The following is a 15,089-nucleotide window of genomic DNA, read 5'->3' as shown; positions in this document are numbered from 1 at the left end:
TTCTACTTCTTTCAGCTGCCCTTTGCCCTTTGGTACTCATTGCTGTTAAAACTTCGTCGATGATAGCTGCTTAAAGCTGGACATCCTCAAAGAGGTTATGACTTTTTCGTATCATTAGATTAACATATCTACATCATGAGTGGGCTTCCGAACTTCAAGATATTGAGTGAGGACTCAAAACATACACACAGTCCACAAGTTTATCCTTGCCATGATTTCCTGCCATTTCCCAAAGGAGAAATATGCTTCATATGTCGCAGATCAACGGTCTCCTCTTGTACTCGTTTCTCACTGGCGAGAAACCCAGCAGGCTTACCAACAGGCTAAGTGTGCCTCACTGGCTTACATTCAGCTTCTGTGGAAGAGAGAAAGACTTGGTGGTTAGAGGGTGAATGTACTGCTCTGAGTTCTCACTGATCCGTGCCTACCCTGTGTAGTGTATATGGTCCCTAGACCTGTCACAGCCAACCTCACGAGCGATGACAGATCCTGGACTTCCTGGAGAGGAGGCGGCATAATTTGGACAGGATGTTTTTGGAACCTCTGCTACAAGACGCTCGCCATTTCACCAACAGCAGTCAGAATCATTTCCGGTTGCTTACGAATAGCAACTAGGTCCTTCCGTGCCTGACAAGGTGTAGTGTGTATCTCAATATTAAACAAATAAAATAAAATTTGTCTTTCTGAGATTACTCGTATTTTCATAATGAGATTTTCACTTTGCAGCGGAGTTTGCGCTGATATGAAACTTCCTGGCAGACTAAAACTGTGTGCCTATAAAGGCACATTTGCATGCCGAGCGTGAGTTTCCTCGGAAACGCGAAATATTAATTAAATAAATAATCAGTGACAAATAAATAAAGCCTATGGCACACAACTGCAGCGCTGTGTCGCTGATAAAACAAAAGCACAATTACGTTACTCTTATGTTTGATTAAGAAAAGAGAGAGCTCTGGTAGAAGTGGTGCGAGAAGCACGTATTTTATTCTATTGTCTGGCACACCGCCATATTTCATGTTATAGAAGAATACTGCGAGTTGCAACCAGACTAGGCACTCGATTCTGTAAAGAATTTATATTTATAAAAGTAAGTAGGATTATGAACTGTAGGCTTATTCATTGAATATATCTGATTTAACTAACTGTGTAACTTTTTATGTTTAGTAGACAATCACCTCTGTACGACGTATTGGCATGGGTGGCAAATTATTGAAATATTGAGATTTAGATTAGGAGTCCGCACCTACCGCAGCAGTCTTTGGAAACGATTTATTTACGAAGTCCGATTATTTCAGTTTTATTTCACGGTCAACTACGAGTAACATTGCCTTTACGAGAAAGCCATTGTCAAGCGTCTGATACCGAATAATTAAACGTCCACGTTCCAGATAAGCAAATATTAATTACAATTACAATCACAATCACCATCATACAGATAGAAAAATTAATATTTAAATAATATTTTTTATTTTATTTATTTTATATTGGCGACTGCGTGTCGGACTTGTTATTTTGTCATTTGTTACATTGTTCTCTTTGTTTCATGTGAAAAATCAACTTTCTGGACCTGGACGTGAATGTATGAGAGATAACAAAAAAATCTGAAGATATTTTCCAATTCTAAAATTTTGCGGGAAGACGCAATGAAACTTCCAGCAAAATAAGGTAAGACGCAGCATCTTTGCATTAGCAGGCTTGACCAGACGTATAATTCAGTGTATTAGCTTTTCAGTAGATTCTGTAGTGTTTCTTTCGTGCATAACAGTTTTCAGTGATAAATTTCATTCTCAGTACTTTTCCTTAAACAATAACGTATGCAACAATACCAATACACGAGTGTACAATATGGCCGACTTCTGTACGATACGTAGTAACATGGACAGCAGCCATTACCAATAATCTCAAATTCAGTTTATATTTTTAAATTAACAGACAGCCATTGTTGCTACGAGCGATTCATGCTCAACTGCATTTTATTTTAAAATCAGTGTCAAATATTTTCTTGAAACATATATCACGTGTGGCATGGTAATAACTAGAAATCAATACGTAAAAATGGAACAGCAAAGACGTACTATTCAGACGCAATCCGACTCGGACGAGAGACAAATGTTAGAAAATGACTTTACGACAGCAACCGGTAGTGACGATTTATCAAACATTGACGCAAGTGTTGACGGAAATTTTGGCAATAGGCCGTCCACTACAAAAATTTCAAAGTCTCAGTCAGAGCCCATGTTGATGCATGACGTCACGTCTAATGACGCGACGGGGGCACAGACCTTGCAAACAGTAAACATTGCCGACATGTTACAAATGCTAATGAAACAAAACGCCGAAAACATGGCAACCTTACAGACACAAAATGATGCAATTAAATCTGACCTCATAGCACTCAAGACAGGTAATGACACTTTATGTAAACGTGTGGAACTTATAGAGGCCACACTGACCAAACAGATGACTGAACTCAGTACTAAATTTTCCCAGCTTAATACGAGACAAGAAAAGACTACAACTGACGTAGCACTTTTACAGACACAAGTAAAAAACCTTAATGTCACATGTGAAGTTCTTACTGAACAAATTCAAACATATCCTTCAGTACATGACAACCTTGAAAAACGAATTACTGACGTACAGAATAAATTTGACAATGTTGAACAACACCTGACTGACATCTTACAATCTGATGCCACAGCTCATTTTCAAAATATTAATAAAGAATTTCATGATTGGGTAGTGAACAAAGACAAACATTTTGATAGATGCTTACGTGAAAATTTACCAACAATTGTGCACGACTCCGTAGCGCAATACATTACTAATAACAAACAGCTGATCAGTGACGCAGTACAATCCGTCACTGCACCCATGAGACAATTCACCGATCGACCACAGTCTGAATGTAACGAAAATATCAGTCAAAATGCACAGTTCAGGAACCAATATACATTCGAGTATGACACACACATACCGCACACGACAAACACACAAGAACAAAACACACCACGACTACAACACATACCACGATGTGCAAACACAAACACAAGCTATTATCATGGTTAACCACAGCAACATTATCGTAATTACTCGCCAGCTGAACATACCAGTAATTACAGTGGAATAAATCCATATCACAATGCGAAGGAAGAAGAAAGCTTAATGAAACACAGGCAATTTCAGATTTTTATCCCAGAAAAACGAACCATTCATCCGGTGATTTTTCTTAAATCTTTTAGTAACGCATTTCCACGCACTTGGAGTGACCGGAAAAAGATTTCATATATTGTCGGTTACATCCAAGGCGATGCAGCTGTCTGGGCATACAGTCAAGCTGACGTATGTACCACGTACAGTGAGTTTGAGCGTGCTTTTCTGAACAAATTCTGGTCGCAATCCGTCCAGGAGCGACTCAGAAGACAAATTTTAGAACCTGAAACTTTTAACAGTAAAAATGGCAACTTACGCAGATATTTTGAAAAATACTTGAACATGGGACACTTTTTAGACGAACCAGTCGCAACGCGTGATATACTCCGTGCGTTGAAGGCCAAATTGCCTTTCAACATTAAAGAAAAACTCCTACATATCCCGGATGACGATTCAGATTATTTTTTAACAGCCTTAGATTCGGTTGACATGTTACTTGAAGATCAGCGCTTCGCGCGGCAAAACAGCAGCCACAATGTTTACACTAGTGGTATGCAAAACATGCAGGCTTGCCAACTCAATTCTGGCGCGCCCACAGTTGGATACGCGGTACAGCAAAAACAGCAAACTCACATGCCGTTTCAATACGAAAATCAATATCAACACGCGTATTCCAATACAAACAATAGTTACAACAGTAATAACACTTTATGCGGCAATCCATACAAAAGGCACCGCGGTAATAACTACAACGGTAACAACGGATACAAAGGCAACAACAAAAACACAAACAGAAATAGAAATAATAATAACTACGAGCCAAGACAGCATCAAGGTTGGACTCGTAACGATCAGTACTTCCATTCAAACTCTGCTTTACCACAGCATCCACCAGGACAAAATTGGAGCATACCTTACGACCGACAGGTAAGTTATAATGCGCAACAGCAACAACAACCGCAAAAGTTTGGAGATCATAATAGGCAATATCCGAATGTGAATATAATAGAAATGACACCTGATGCACAACATCAATCTGTGTCAGTACCTAGTACAAATGCTAATCCAACAAACTAGAAACAGTCACTTCTATGCCCCAGGTCGTGGCTGAAGAATTCTTGCGGGCCGACTGCAATGTTAATCAGTTATTTGACACCACACTTGAACAACAGAATAATGATATGCCGAATAATTCAAAACAAAAATTACCTGTTTTATTTATAAGATACAACTACAATAACAATATATCAGATGAACTTTTACAAGACAGTACACAATGTCGTTCAAACACAAATGAAATTGTTTTAGCATCTACTTCTGGTGTAGTAGGTGGGATTCCAACTACTATTATCCTAGATACAGGTGCAGCTGTGAGCGTTTTGTCTTTTAATTTCTATAAAAAGATGTGTGAATTGGAACCTGTGCCTGAGTTTCCTGCCCAAAACTGTAAAATAACTACTGCACTAGGTAATAAGTCATGTAGGGTTACGAAGCAAGTTTTTGTAAACATTAAAATAGGTAATGGAACCGTACAATGGCCATTCCTGGTTGTACAAAACCTTGTGACAAATTGCATATTAGGAATAGATATTATGAGCGAGAAGGACTCTATTATAGACTTCTCCAAAGGTAAATGTATTTTAAATGATAAAGGCAGTGTAATTATTATTGATTTGGACAGGAGAACTCTAAAGCATGACAAACACTGTACAGGGTACAAGGTTCAGTTAGTACTTGACAATGACATTCAAGATATGCAAACACACTCATCTGACACAGAGCTAATGGACTTGAAAACATTGCTTGATCATAAGATAAGTGAAGCTACAGCTCTCAGTGTACATGAACGTATAAAACTACAGGAAGTGTTATCCAAATATTTACAAGTTTTTACCAAACGATTAGGTGTTATCAACACGTATGTGTACAAGATTGAAGTTAAGCCTCACAAGATCTTCTACCACAAGACATATAACGTACCGTTATCTCAACGACCTGCTGTGTGGCAAGAATTAAAGCAAATGTTAGACTGGAAGGTCATTGAACCATCCACCTCACCTTATTGTAGTCCTCTACTTGTTGTCAAAAAATCAAATGGAAGCATTAGGTTAGTGTTAGACGCACGAGCAATTAATGAAATAATTTTACCGGTTCACACAAAACCCAAAAATTTAGAAGAGCAATTACAGAAATTTCTAGATGCAAAATATTTTTCCACAATAGATCTCGCTAATTCGTTTTGGCAGGTGGGTATCACTCCTGATTCACGGAAATATACTGCATTTATGTTCGGGGGGCGAACCTATCAGTTTTGTGTTCTACCTTTCGGACTGAATGTCAGCTCTGGGGTATTCATTACAGCCCTGGATACCGTGCTTGGCGACGATTTAGTTGAGACAGTCACACACTATGTAGATGATATACTGATAGCTACACAGTCTTGGAAGGAACACGTTGGCACACTTCAAAGAATTTTAGAAAAATACGCACACCGAGATCTTAGAGCATTTCATGCTGAATAATGTCAAAGTCATACCCATCAAAATATTGCTAAGCAACTTGAAAAACTCTGTTGTTACAACACAGATAATAAGTAGTGTAGAAATTTTCATTTCAGCGGTTCCAGAGTCGCAGTTGAAGGCAGAAGAACTCTTCTTTCAGCGCGCGCCACCACCTGGAAGACGGAATATCAAAATAAAATTTATGATTACGTAGCAGTGAATGATATATTAATTTTTCACGGAACATTCGTTATTGTAGGTACCACTGACTTGGTATGACACCTGACGAACCGACAGACGTCATCTGTGAAGCGATCTTTTACTTTGAGAAATAGATTAGACGCACATCTCTCAACACGAAAAGCATCTATCAGTAGTCAAGGCTACACAGACACTCTACACACACGCACAAAACGCGAGGAATCGAACATTTTTTCTCTCTTACTATTTTGAATATTTATTGAGTAGTGAAAACGCCTGGTCTTGCCTACTGATGTAATGAATGTTGTGTCTAACCTATCTTAATTTCAGATGACATCACGTGACACAATGTAATAACCTATAGCTATGTAATGATGATGCAAACATGTTTATGTGCAACTGTATTATGTTTATGCTAAGAAAATATGTGACGTGTGTATGTATAATTACTTATTTTTTTAACTGATGTATCATGTAACTGTTACTATGTAAAAAAATTTGAACAAAACGAGTGCCAAAAAGACATTGCATAGTGAACCTCTGTTCACGGACATTAACGAACATTACTAACTCTGCAACTACACAGAAACCTATGTAAAAAAAAAAAAAAACGGTTAATGCCATTCATTATGCAGCGTATCTATGTAAACGCGATGAATGATTTCTTTGATTAATAACTACGAACATTTAGGTGAGCTATATTCAGCAAAAAAAAAAACTGAAAATGTGAAGTGCATAATTCGTGCATCGTCTAGTGACATTACTACAGTGCCTAACTTCAAGATGTTAACTGGATTAAATGGACACAAAGTGCCTGTCCAGAAAACAACACGACGGGTGGAAGAATTTTGGTTGGAACTTCAGGGAATGAAATGTTCTCGAAATGTGACGGACACTCTTACCTGGACTGTCCAAGGATCGACGCCAGCTATGTGCCGTCCGAGGTTCTGGAACCAAGCTTCCACGGAATGTAAAAAAAAAAAAAAACGAACTGCACGTGGACCAATTACTCGACGGGTCACGTCTGATCTGTAATGAGCAATGCCTTTAGTCACAACGAACTGCATCACAACGACTATAATGGAAATGGGAAATGGACACGCTTATGTATTAATCACGTTGTTATACAACGATGTTACTGTGATCAAAAAAAACTTTACCACGACGATACTAACCTGTAAAAAAAATTATTGTGCAGCAGATGAATATGAACTGTAATAACGACACGATGTGTATAGGTCAACGCACCTGAAACATACGGACATTTTTCTTTGAAGTATTTCAAAACAATACTATGTAACTAAGAACATTCAACAATCTAAGTTGTATTGTGTTATAACAAATATTGTAAATTTAAAACTAAGTTACCTGTCATAGAATGTAGTCTTCATATGTAATCTTGGTTGAATATTTTCTTTGTGCAACGACTGAGAAACACGCGCACACGAACAATATGAACTGCAATACTGTGCCGCGTGATCTAACTGTACGATATAACGGCAGTGCCGGAGTCACACAGACGCTTCTGCGCATGCGCGCACTCTATCTGCCAACATAAGAACTTTTACGGCGCACCCGCGTCATTCAAATTTTGTATATAATGTGTATAATGTAAGTCATGTAAATAGTTGTACATAACTTAGATTTTCTTGTGCCTTTAGGTGAATTGCTCGCCTGCAGGTGTGTCCTTTCGCCTCGCAATTCAGGGGGCAATATAAAGGCACATTTGCATGCCGAGCGTGAGTTTCCTCGGAAACGCGAAATATTAATTAAATAAATAATCAGTGACAAATAAATAAAGCCTATGGCACACAACTGCAGCGCTGTGTCGCTGATAAAACAAAAGCACAATTACGTTACTCTTATGTTTGATTAAGAAAGGAGAGAGCTCTGGTAGAAGTGGTGCGAGAAGCACGTATTTTATTCTATTGTCTGGCACACCACCATATTTCATGTTATAGAAGAATACTGCGAGTTGCAACCAGACTAGGCATTCGATTCTGTAAGGAATTTATATTTATAAAAGTAAGTAGGATTATGAACTGTAGGCTTATTCATTGAATATATCTGATTTAACTAACTGTGTAACTTTTTATGTTTAGTAGACAATCACCTCTGTACGACGTATTGGCATGGGTGGCAAATTATTGAAATATTGAGATTTAGATTAGGAGTCCGCACCTACCGCAGCAGTCTTTAGAAACGATTTATTTACGAAGTCCGATTATTTCAGTTTTATTTCACGGTCAACTACGAGTAACATTGCCTTTACGAGAAAGCCATTGTCAAGCGTCTGATACCGAATAATTAAACGTCCACGTTCCAGATAAGCAAATATTAATTACAATTACAATCACAATCACCATCATACAGATAGAAAAATTAATATTTAAATAATATTTTTTATTTTATTTATTTTATATGCCGGACCGAGACTCGAACTCGGGACCTTTGCCTTTTGTGGGCAAGTGCTCTACCATCTGAGCAATCCAACCACGACTCACGGCCGGTCCTCACTTTCCAAACTTCACAGAAGCTCTCCTGCGAACTTCGCAGAACTAGCACTCCTGGAAGAAAGGATATTGCGGAGACATGGCTTAGCCACAGCCTGGGGGATGTTTCCAGAATGAGATTTTCACTCTGCAGCGGAGTGTGCGCTGATATGAAACTTCCTGGCAGATTTACTCGTATTTTGACTTGAGGATCTGTTACGCAAAAATGACTGTATGTTTCTTTTAAGATATGAACCTTGAAACGCGTACGCAGCGATGGTGAGCCATGACAATCTTTGACCAGAGAGGATATAGTCAGCTCAGTTGCGAGAGAGTAATAGCGCGCGAGAGTACAGTGCAGTTGCATGTAGTAGTCTGTGCGAGTAGCGCGCGAGAGACAGTCGGTGTTGTGTGTGAGGAGTCGGCGGGCGTCGACATGGCTCTATGGTCGGGATTCAGGACGAGGTATATTGTTAAATAAGGTAATGAAGCAGCTTTGCGCACATCTGATAATGTAATGTAAATTAACTGTAATTAATTTGTTCAGAAATCGCCCCAATAATAATTTCGTTTCGAAACCAACCATTTTTAACAAAGAATCCCTTTTTTGAAATAATATTTTCCTTGCATTTCCTTAAAGAAAAGTTTCCCTTAAATTCAAAAGTTCAAAAAAATATATATTTGCGATGCATTTCCTCCAAGGTATGGCGAAAAATAAGAGCAGATGCAGTTTTATTGAGGTAAGAATTTGAGTTTAATCAGGGCCTAAAGATCGACATTTCGGTGTATTTGTGTTTTCATTGTCACTGAGATTTTATTCATTTCTTATTAAATTGACTTTCATTTTTTTGGGTAGGTTATACTTAGCACGATTACAATTGTCATTTCAGATTATTGTCATTATAAGAAAATTTCTCTGGTAGGTTATACTATTGTTTTAAATTTCTCTTACATTTTTGCTAGGAGGTTACACTTGGCGACATCCGGTCCAGGATCGTATTTCGTTGAGAATCTTCTGAAAAGTAGTCAGATATCTGCTCTTATTTGCTTAAATATAATTAGCATTTGGCGCAACGCTTTTACTAATTTGTGACTTCCTTTCCTCAGATCATCGGCAATTCGTTGCTCTGTTGTATTTGTGTTTGTTGCTTTTGCTTTGTGCTTATTTCATTTGTGAATAATTGTGACTATTGTAAAAATGCCGCGAAAGACTGTGAATAGTGTATCGCGAAGTATGATGAATGAAATTACCGACTTAAACAACTTCACCAATAGGACTTGTGACACGCAGTGTAATAATGACATTCTTGCGTTCACTGACAATCAGTGCGTTCCAACCACCAATAATGATGTAGATCTTAATGATGAACAAGCGACCTCAATTGTCTCCTCTGTTAATTTGACGACAATTGATGACGCGGGGAGCTCTATTGTAATGAGCTCTATTGTAATGAGCGCTGCCCAGCCTAAAACACCCGGTTTGGAAAATTCAAATAACGTACAGACAAATTTTTATAATGAAAATGGGCAGTGTACTGAAAGTACTACGGATCCATTTAATTCCGAAATAGTGACCGATAGTATACATTCGACTGGCAAACCTTTTTGTAAATCTCAGAATAACCAAATGGTTACAGAAAGCGAGACAATTCCAGATCCACCATTAAACAGCACGGAGAATAGAGCCGGTAATTTTGGTTTGGATCAAGTTATGACATTCTTACGACAAATGGAGAAACAACAGAATGAAAGACAAGACAAAAATCACAAAGAACTTAGTGAACAGGTCAGACAACAGAGTGAAGATTTCAGACAACTTAGAGAACAGAACAAACAAGATAATGAAAATCTCAAACAACACTTAAATGAAAAATTAGATAACAATGACGAAAATCTCAAACAACTTAATGAACAGGTCAGACAACAGAATGAAAACAAGATAAACTTAATGAAAAATTAGACAACAATTCCAGACAGCTTAGTGAACAGATTAAAGCCGTTGCCGCACAATGTCATGAAACTAAGGAACAGTTGCGCGAGGAAATTGAGGCTTGTTCGAGAAAAAGTAGCGAAGAGATTAGATCTGTGGCGCAAGAATTAAGAGATATGCAATCAAGTGCAACAGAATCACTTAGAGAAGAAATTAATGCAGTCGGTAAGCAATGCTCTGAAAAAGCAACACAATTACGCGACGAGTTTACAGCAATAACAGCAGAACTTTCGCGCACAATGGATGAAAAGATTGACGCGAAATTCGACCAACAGAACACTCAGATTGACGAACGTTTTAATCACCATATAGAAAACAGTAATACGCGTTTCCGTAAATTTATTCAGGATCAAAATAAAGTAAAACGTCAAGTCATGGAAACTATCACAGCTCAGAGACAGGAAGACAAACGTAAAATGTTTGCGAAGGCAAAGACATACGTAGACAACAATATTGCTTCAATGTCCGACGAAATTAATACCATCAAACAGTTGAACACAGAATTACGTGACGAAATTTCCGATCTTAAATCGAAAACAGACACATACACAACAGATTTTCAAACAGTGACCGACAGACTCGAACAATTAGAACTAACACAGGATTCCGATGTCGTCAAAGCTGAAGTTAAAAAATTGAACGAAACCACACGTAAATTACAAAAACAGATTAATGCCTCTGACAGTAAAAACGATGATCAGGCAAAAATACTGACTGAAAAATATAATGAATTGGCCAGTCGTATTGACGTTATTGAAAGTAATAATGACAGAAAATCAGACGATACCTCACCGGTTTTATTTAATCAAACACCTGAATTTCAAAATCTACAGCAGACAGTTAATGAGATCGATTCGTCTAACAATACATTGCGTAGAAAATTGTCAAGTTTACAGCAAGAGGTAAGAGAGATAAAAAATATTTCAGTTAATAATACATCACAGCAGACGCCACTTTGCGAACATTTTTCAGACTCACGCAGCGCGTATAATTTGGGTAATCTACAGAGAGTACGGGACTTAGAATCAGAACAGCCACAGTCAAACAGATTCCCATACAATCCTGAACCTTTTCCGTCATACAGAGATGATAATTTTGATTACAAACATTTTCTATCAATGAGAAAATTTAAAGTATTTAAAAATGACAGAACTCAGATTCACCCACTGGATTGGATACAACAGTTCAGCTTTGCTTTTCCACCGACTTGGCCTGTAACGCTCATTGAATTTATTTGTAGTTTCTTGGAAGGCGAACCGGCAACTCGTATGAGACCGATCGCGAGACAATGCTATTCGGTAGAAGAGTTTCAGAATGCTTTTCTGTCAGCGTATTGGTCGAAGACGACACAGTGCGGAATTAAGGATCAATTAATTAGTTTACCAAATTATGAAAACTCCAATTTTCCAGTGTGACGCAAATTTTTGAGCACATGGTGCAACAAAACCAGTACCTAAGTGAACCGTACAGTGAATCTGCACTTATACAATTATGTATCGCTAAATTACCACGGTCATTAAGAGTGTCACTTCTAACAGGTCAGTAAAAGGAAAACATTTCGGCATTCAGGGATCTGCTGCAGCTTTTAGAAGTGCAACAATCAGATTATTCTTTCGTAAACAAAAATTTTTCGTATAACAACCAAGGCCAACAAACGTACAGCAATTATGATCAGACACGTAATTTCAATAGGAGAGGTAACAGACGCTTTAGGACCGACAACCTCCAAAACTTTAATAACAGACAAGATTCTAATTATCAATATCGTCAGAATTTTCGGCAACAGGAGACATATTTTGGTAACAATAGAAGTTTTCCACCGCAACAGCATGAAAGTCAACCGGTTAGAATACCTAACCAACAATCTAATGCACAAGGTCAACCTAACTTTAATGTTTCGCCGCGTGGACGTATAGTCCCTGATACAACAAATAGTAACGCACGGCAGCAAGGGAACAACTACGTACAGAAAACACAGTATTTCAATTCGTATCGCAATGCACCGTATAGGAATGACTATCGCGACAGACGTAAAAATGATGAGGGCAATTTTCAGCGTACATCTAACAACAGTCGGTCATACCAGCAGCAAAATTATTCACAAGAACATATTCTCATGAATGAACCCGACAGTAGGTATCATCCAGAGCGTAACACGTCTGGAAGAAGTAATAGAACTGTTCAAATAGTAGAAATGCCGCAACATCCTCCAGAAAATAATAATACGTCAGATAGAATCTGACTAGATACTGTACAGGACGCATCTTCCAGTAACACAAGCACTTTTTTTGACACGCAGAATGTTGTTCACGAAAATGTAATTACTTTTGACGACATCAGAGACACTCTTCTACAGGAAAGACCAGTTGTTCAGAAAACTATTTCACACCCTGTCATCGAAATTAAAATTGATTCATCGAAATTTTCAGCAGTAATCGATTCCGGATCACCTATGTCAGTAATAAATGAAAAAACTTTTAACGAGTGTAACAAAGAGAATAAGTATGGTGGTAATGACCCCTAGGCAAAACGAAAGTAAAAGGAGCAGTATCGAGTAAAGGAGTAGACGTTAAATTACAGACGCATTTATCATTTTGTATTGCAGGTCACACATTTCACTCAAATTTTTGGATTGTTCCTTTATTGACAACAGATGTTATTTTAGGTAATAATTTTCTGGTACAACACGACGCAGTTATTGATTTTCAAAATTCATATTTAATGCTAAAGGATGAAGATGTACAATTGGCTTTAGAATTTCAGCACTCTTTATCTGCGGAAGAACAGACAATTAATTGTACTGAGGTCATTTCCGTAACGCGTAACATGGACTGTAATTCGACATTGTTCACAGATACGTACGTACATAACTATAACACTCCAGACGAAGCTGACTACGACGTAGTACAGATGATCTCTGATAAAGTTAAACAAAGCAGTGCAAATACAGATGACGAACGCACGCAACTACACAAAATTCTTTTACAGCAAGCTCCAGTTTTCGACAACATTCCTGGTACTATGTCCGGATTTATGTATGAATTTCAAGTCAAACCGCATGATACATTTAAAGCAAAGCATTATCCCATTCCGTATATCCACAGAGAACAAGTTAAGAAAGAATTGTAGGATATGCTTGACCAAGGAATTATTGAACCAGCAGCTAGTCCGTACATAAACCCGCTACATATTGTTAAGAAAAAAAGATGGCTCACTTCGCCTTGTACTTGATTCGCGTCACATTAATGACATAATCGTTAATGAAACAGATCGACCACAGACACTAGAGGAACTACTACAGAAATTTCACGGTACTGCTATTTATTCTACACTAGATTTGAAATCGGGATTTTGGCAAATTCAGCTTCATCCGAATTGCAGAAAGTATACAGCTTTTCTCTGTTTTGGCGACTGTTATCAATTTTGCAAATTACCGTTCGGCTTAACAATTTCTTCTGCTGCTTTTATTCGCGGTTTGAACACAATACTTCCGACAGAACTTAAAGACAGAATCACGACGTACGTAGACGACATTCTTATTGCAGAAGCTACCTGGTCTGAACACAGTCTGATTTTAGAACGACTGTTGCAAACTTTTCATGCGCAAGGACTCACAGTTAATCTCAGTAAATCGCATTTTGGTAAAACTTCTATAAAATTTCTTGGACACGTAATTTCAGCAGAAGGCATTGCGCCTGATCCGGAAAAACTTCAAGCTCTACGTGACATTACTGTTCTTACGACGAAGAAACAATTACGCAGTTTTTTGGGCTTAATTAACTTTTTTCGTAAATTTATTCATCATTCTGCTTTAGACACGCCTAGATTATGCCAATTGACAGGTAAAAACACTATTTGGTCTTGGGATAAGCAAGCACATTCTGAATTTGTGAACCTGAGAGAAGCCTTGTTGAATGCTCCACTTTTATCGCACCCAGATCTTACCAGAAATTTTTCCATTGCCACCGACAGTTCCAACACCGCTTAAGGCGTACACATTTTTCAGGAAATTGAAGAAGATGGTTGTACTGTAATTAAAAACATCGCATTTGCAAGTCGCATTTTGTCACCTGCTGAACGAAATTACTCCGTTACAGAACTGGAAACATTATGTGTTGTTTGGGCTTTCACGAGATTTCGGCACTTTCTTTATGGAAGACATACCACCGTTTACACAGACCACAGAGCGATACAATTTTTACTTTCAGCTAAATTCACTCACGACAGATTAAACAGATGGAAGCTTTATTTGCAGGAATTTAATTTTACGATTGTTCACATTCCCGGCACACAAAATGTTGTAGCAGACGCACTATCTCGTTCTCTCAGCAACAATCAGCAAGACGTCGCAATCAACTTCTGCAAAACAAATACCAGCATCATGTACATCCAGCAAGTTGCATTTGAAAATTTTATTTCATCGTCATTACAGGACATAGCACAAGAGCAAAGTAAAGACAATGTGTGGAAAGAAATTAAATACCTTTGGCAAGATAAGAATAATGTTACGATTAGACACCATTACACTGTACGCAATGACATTCTGTTTCGCCGCTCTCATCCTGACAGCAACAATTGGTTATTATGTATTCCTGACGAACTGGTTAACAAATTAATCTGGTACACTCATTTAAGTTATGCGCATTACGGAGCAAGAAAATGTTTTCTTATACTGAGACAGAACTGTTATTTTAACAACATGGAGAAACGTATACGACGAGTTTTAGCGTAATGTAAAATCTGCCAGAAAGC

The sequence above is a fragment of the Schistocerca cancellata genome, chromosome 2, assembly GCF_023864275.1.
Source record: "Schistocerca cancellata isolate TAMUIC-IGC-003103 chromosome 2, iqSchCanc2.1, whole genome shotgun sequence".
In the NCBI taxonomy this organism is placed as follows: Eukaryota; Metazoa; Arthropoda; class Insecta; order Orthoptera; family Acrididae; genus Schistocerca; species Schistocerca cancellata.
This window is presented reverse-complemented; position numbering follows the sequence as displayed.